A 5,841-nucleotide genomic window follows, 5' to 3' on the forward strand; every position below is an offset into this window, starting at 1 on the left:
TTCTTAGCCACTTAGTGGTATGCTGCCTTGCACTTTTGACAGACTCCTTCCTACAAAGGTATGAAGTAATGCTGAGTGAGAAATGCAGGTAAGACATTGGGCAAATTTCTCTTATTCTTTGCTTTGGTAGATTCTAAGACTTCATTCATTCTACTATTTTGGTGCTCTTGGTTAGCATTAACCAAGAATTTAAATATTGCTGGAAGTCTTGAATTTTTTTTAGTAAGAATGGCATTCCAGGAAGGGTTTGAGCTGACACATAAGAACTTTCTAGCACAGTCACTATTGACTGCCTGCCTAGAGGCTGTGTGTGAGGCAGAGCAGTGCATGCTTGGCCCCCCAAGCACAGAGAATGGCACAGATAAAGGCTTCATAAATAATTGCTGGATGGCTGTCAAATGAATGAAGGGTGAATGAGCAAACATGCAAAACTCATCACTAGAACTTTTTTTTTCAGTAGTAGGTATACACCAATTTTTTAGCTAGTCTGGGGAATTTTTTCTGATCTTACCTGATTGCTTGTGAAAGCTTTCCATGGAGCACTCAGATAGAGCTGTCTGTTCGAATATGATACAACAACAATCTGGTTTGTCAAACACTGGAAGCTGGTAGACATGGGCTTTTCACATCTTTAAGCAACATGACATGAATACCACAAAGTGTTGCTTAGAACCACCTGCTGCCATTTGCTGTTGCCCTAGGGTTAGCTGAATTGAAGACATCCATTAGACCTAATTTGACTTCTCTTATTTAATTGGCAATTTTTTTCTGGAGAGCTGGAGAGAGAACTCACCTTCAGTTAGGCAAAGTCTGGCTAAGTGTAACATGGCCAAAATCAAATATGTAGTTGCCTTGTAGCACTTGGGCTTAGCTGACAGCCTGCTGGACTCTTAATTCCTTGGGGTATCAGATGAGGAGCAGCAATAAATAAACAACTAGGATCATAGCATTGACATCCAGCCTTTGCCCTTGGACAACCAGGAAAGTGGTAGTCACTGCATTCCTAAAGAGAATAGACTGTTTGAGTTTGGATGTTGCCTCAGTTACCTCATTGTTTGACCCAGAATTAGATCTACTAGTAAGAGTTCTTATTTATATTTTTTTTGAAGTACATGATTTCATGACAGTAATTGAGCGCTCACACACACACACACACACACACACACACACACACACACACACACACACAATGAAATAGTGTTCACATCAGGGCATAATGTAAAAAGAAGAAGTTGCTTGCACTCCATGAAACCACTCTCATTCTAAGTGAGAAAACCCATCTTCTATTTCTTGAGCCTTGTACCACACAAAGATGGATGCATGATAGTTAGCCTCAATTCCTGTGGCAATATACCCTAGACAATTGATTTACAGAAGGGAAGATACATTTGGGATCATGATTTTAGAGGCTTTGGTCTGTGCTTGACTGGTTCTATTGTTTCTGGGCTTTGGTGAGGTGGAACAAGAGCACAGAAACTTACAATAGAGGAAAACTATTTACCCACTGGTAGCCAGGAAGCAGCCAAGTACACACTTTAAGGGCAAACTTCCAATCTCCTAAGAACATGTTCAGCTGTGAACTCACCAGTGGATTAATTCTTTGATGGAGTTAGTGCCTTCGTGATTGAGTCTCAATATTATCACCAGCTGGACCAAGTCTTTTATCACATGAGCATATTTGTGGGATCAGGGGCCTCACAGAAGTGATCAGGTCCTTGGCAATGAAATCAATGAATCCCAAAGTAGTCAGAATTTGAGCCATAAGGTAGAGGAGAGATATCATCAGCACCATCTGAGAGTCTTCCATATCTTCAAGGACAGCATGTTTCCTAGCAACCTAGAGACAGCCCCGAAGAAGCTAGAATTGCATGGAATTTGTCAGGGGTTCTCAGTTAACTCTCTGGATTTCAGGGTTCAGAGAAATAAAGTTAAACTTACTTCTTCATGGACTGTCTTGTCACCTGCATAGAAGTATCTATCTTGGAATCCTTCTGATGCTTTTAGGAAAAGCAATGGGTGAGATGAAAGGGAAAGAAAAAAAAAAACATGCCGTCACTCATTTCCCTTGAGGATTTTCATTCCTGTAAAAGATACTGTAGGGACAATGTTGACAGAAGTGCCAGAAATGTCAGCTCTAAGAAAAAAAAGATTAGATGGAAAACTCCCCTGAATGCTTTTGGACGAGACCTTGTCTCATATTAGCTGTTATTAGAGAAGGGCGCATTCACAAAGCTATTTCATGGTGCCCTGAGGAGTATATCTTTCAGAAGCCTAGACCTGAATATTCATTAGAGTATATTTTCCTGGGTGAATATAAAACTCCACAAGTGCTTCCAATCAATTCCTTTTGTAATGTGCATCTAGAACAGGAGGTCATGTACAAGTGCTCTGAGAAGAAGATAAGGGCGTAAGAACAAGGATTGATTGAAGGAGTGTGTATAACCCACACTAAGAAGTCACACTTGACTAGCTGCAAACTGATGATTGGGCTGCATTAAGAAGGGCATTTAAGCATACGTGCTCATGAGAATACCCAAATGCACACACATGCTACTTGATTAAATAGTCTGCCATTTGGAAAATTCTGATGTTGTCCTAGTTTTATTTATGTTGCTATGATAGCATACCCCAACCAAAAAACAACAACACAAGAAAGAAAGCATTTATTTTTAGCTCATGATTCCAGGCCACAGTCCATTGTGGGGAAGTTATAGGTATGGGTGCTTGAAGCAATTAGTCCCATCAGAGCCACATTCAAGAATACAGAGAAATAAATGCGTGCATGCTTAGTGTTCAGATAGCTTTTCATACTCCTATACAGTCCAGGACTCCTAAATGAGGGACTAGGACCACATGCTTTTTGGGCTGAGTCTTTCTATATCATTTAAAACCATCAAGAAACCCCACATAGACATGACTACAGGTCCACCTGATCCAGGCAATCCTTGATACTCTTTTCTTGGCTGTGTTCAAACTGACCATCACACATGTCAGTGGCAAAACAGCTAGAGGAGAACTTGACCTCAGCCGTCTGACAGAGCGAAGGACTGAGTACCAAACAGTCAGATTCCAGCATTGCTGATAGGCTTTGGGGAAACAAAAGCTGTAGGCACTTAACCAGTATGAATATAAACACTTGAGATATGATTTTTATCATAGCTCAGAGCCATCCTGTGCATCTTTGTTGACTGTAATTTCATCAGGGAACAGTGCTTTTGAAACAAAAGCAAAGCATAGGTTCTCCTGTCCAAATGTGTCCAACAACAGCCTGGGGATGTGTTGCAGTTTCCAGAGCCTACTTCTGAGACTGTTTTAAGTAAGCCTTGAGGAGAGCTTAGGAAACTCATCTCTGGACAAGGACCATATTCCAAGGGTCCCAGGCTGTTCTAGAGCTGCTATCACATTAATGGAAATGCTGCTTACAGGTTATTCAGTCATTCTCTTTTCATCATGCCCAATAAAAATGGATTGCTAGAACCTCCCAGGTTCAATGCTGCATTGGGAATACAGAAGGAAATTCTGCCCAGTCCCTACCCACATGAAGTTTAGAGCTGAGGGGGCCTTGAAGGTCTCAGAGGCAATTTCGTTGTTGTAATTTAGGATTTTATCTCAGACAGTATCAACACTATACAAAATAGATGCAGGATAGATACAAGTTACATCTGTGTCATTGATATCATTGAGATAGATGTCTTAGAGATGTTTGGTTAATCACAGGGAGAGATCAATGTCATGGAATGGTGGTTTGTATATCTATGTTTCACATAGGTGCACCATGCCATACAGGGCCACATGGGGGAACATCCATGTTAGTTAGGAAGCATACAGAGATAAGGAAGGACTTAAATCAGGGTGTAGAAAAAAGAAAGACAGGGTACAGTAACAATTTGGATTGGTGTGTTTGAATAATTCTGGAGTCTTTTGGGCTAAGAGGATGGTGGTCAGGTCCCTGGCTCTCATCCCTGGGATGACTTCACACAGGACAAGATTGGCACAGTATATGGGTTAGATGAGGTGTTGGTTGACTTGCCTGTGAGAGGTATTTTTTTTCAATTAAGTCATTTAGTGTTTTAGGAATTAGTCAGGCCTGGGAGGGGTAGTATCACACTAGTGCTGAAGACCCTCAAATGCACAAATACAGAGACTGATGAAAATAGAAAACACAGTGAATATAAATGTCCCTGTGAAAATACAGAAACTAAGAAAATGTAGAGCCACTACCCTCTGATGAAGTTGATTACATGAAAACAGCTAAAGAGAGTAAAAACAACATTACTAGGCAAAAATAATTAAACAAGAGCAGTGTATGAAATAGCCTGGAAGCTATACATCTTTCATCTAGGATAACATTTCTCCAAAACTAAATCTGGCAGCTCAGGGGTTAATGTATTTAATTATGTATTACAAAGTCTGGTTTCCAAATGCCTGGGTGCTTTACATCTCCTTAAAATCTTTCTGAGCAAAACAATAAGTTGTTGCTGGGAACTGGAGATGGAAGTTATTGACCTCCCATTCACTGGAGGGAAGTGGTACCTAAAACCTGCAAGGAGATAGTTTGACTAAGCTAGATGTAATTTAATGGTCTAGGTACTTTAGGAGATACACCATGCTTGTGAGCATAGGCTTAAGATCTCACCTTCATGCTACAGAATATATTTTTCCCTGTTTGGGGATCATGGATTCCATGCGGTATCATTGAAAATGAATAGCAAAGCTAGCAGGGATCTTTCTAGTCCTGTGTTTCTCAATAAGAAGTTACAATATAATGTGCTTCGTGTTTTCTTTTGATCCTTGATCGTGTTTCCTGGGGGAGGTGGTAACGACTAAGATAGATGTCTATAAAGAATGAATATTGATGGCACATTATGTAAGGCTCAATGAAGGTTGTGAATTCACCAGATGCTTGGAAAGTCAGCCACTCCATTATGCATTTCCTTGGCCCAAGCTTGGATATTTTCCAGGAGCAGTTGCAGAAGCAAGTAGAAGGATCTGGTGTGAGTGTGTGTGTGTGTGTGTGTGTGTGTGTGTGTGTGTGTGTAAACTCCAACTTGTTTAAATGAGTAACTCATGAACAACTTTCCAATCTTTCTTCAACTGAACTATGAGCTTGGATTTTATAGGAAATCAAGTAAGAAGTAAAAAACAAAACAAAACAAAAATCCAAAAACAAAACACCACCACAAACAACAAAAAAAACCCAGCTTGGGTCTTTACTTCCAAGCGAACCGGCCCCTAGGCAATCATTTTGTAAGGAGACCAGGTCCTTAGTGCTAAGCTTGCTTAGCAACACATTTTCTTGATGAAGGTTCACAAAGCAGAGGGAAGTGAATGGAGGTTTGATTAACCACAGGCCATAATGGCTATATCAGTTTCTTTTGTAAGTGAAAGATTGTCTTTGCATATTCATAAGGGGTGTCTAAGCATCTCTGCTGGAGCTGTCAGGACTCTAAACTGGGTTGGATTAGGAAGTGTATGGGAGGCCTCCCAATGGGTGGCCCTGGGGGACATTTTTTCACAATCAACGAATTCAGATTGCACAGAATTTACTCACTGTAAAAGTTGTTAGGCGTAGAAGGAGGTTGTAGAATTTATTTTTCCCATAGATCTTTAAGGACAGGACAGAAACTTGCTGAATAGGTTGAATTGAATACAGTTGTGAAGTCTTTGAAATGAACTCTGACTGGGATGGAAGACATAAAGCAAACGCAGAATTGAGAAGCATGAAAATCAATCCAATTATCCCAGCAGCTGAGATGGGATCCCCGCGTATAAACTCGGCCTTCTGGGCTGATGGTTACATTTTTGTATTTTAGGACAATATAGATTTCCTAATATAGACCT

At 40.5% G+C, this 5,841-nt stretch overlaps 1 long non-coding RNA gene across 1 annotated transcript; it reads right to left on the minus strand.

Moving 5' to 3' along the window:
- Nucleotides 1-517: 517 nt before the first annotated feature.
- Nucleotides 518-2,072, minus strand: LOC121133433. Its single transcript, XR_005870268.1, has 3 exons — nucleotides 1,939-2,072; nucleotides 794-1,003; nucleotides 518-707 (listed from the first exon to the last, which is right to left on the minus strand). It is a non-coding gene; the product is annotated as an uncharacterized LOC121133433 (long non-coding RNA).
- Between the last annotated feature and the right edge of the window lie 3,769 nt (nucleotides 2,073-5,841).

This window comes from Mesocricetus auratus, unplaced genomic scaffold (genome assembly GCF_017639785.1).
Source record: "Mesocricetus auratus isolate SY011 unplaced genomic scaffold, BCM_Maur_2.0 Super-Scaffold_100022, whole genome shotgun sequence".
NCBI classification, from domain to species: Eukaryota; Metazoa; Chordata; class Mammalia; order Rodentia; family Cricetidae; genus Mesocricetus; species Mesocricetus auratus.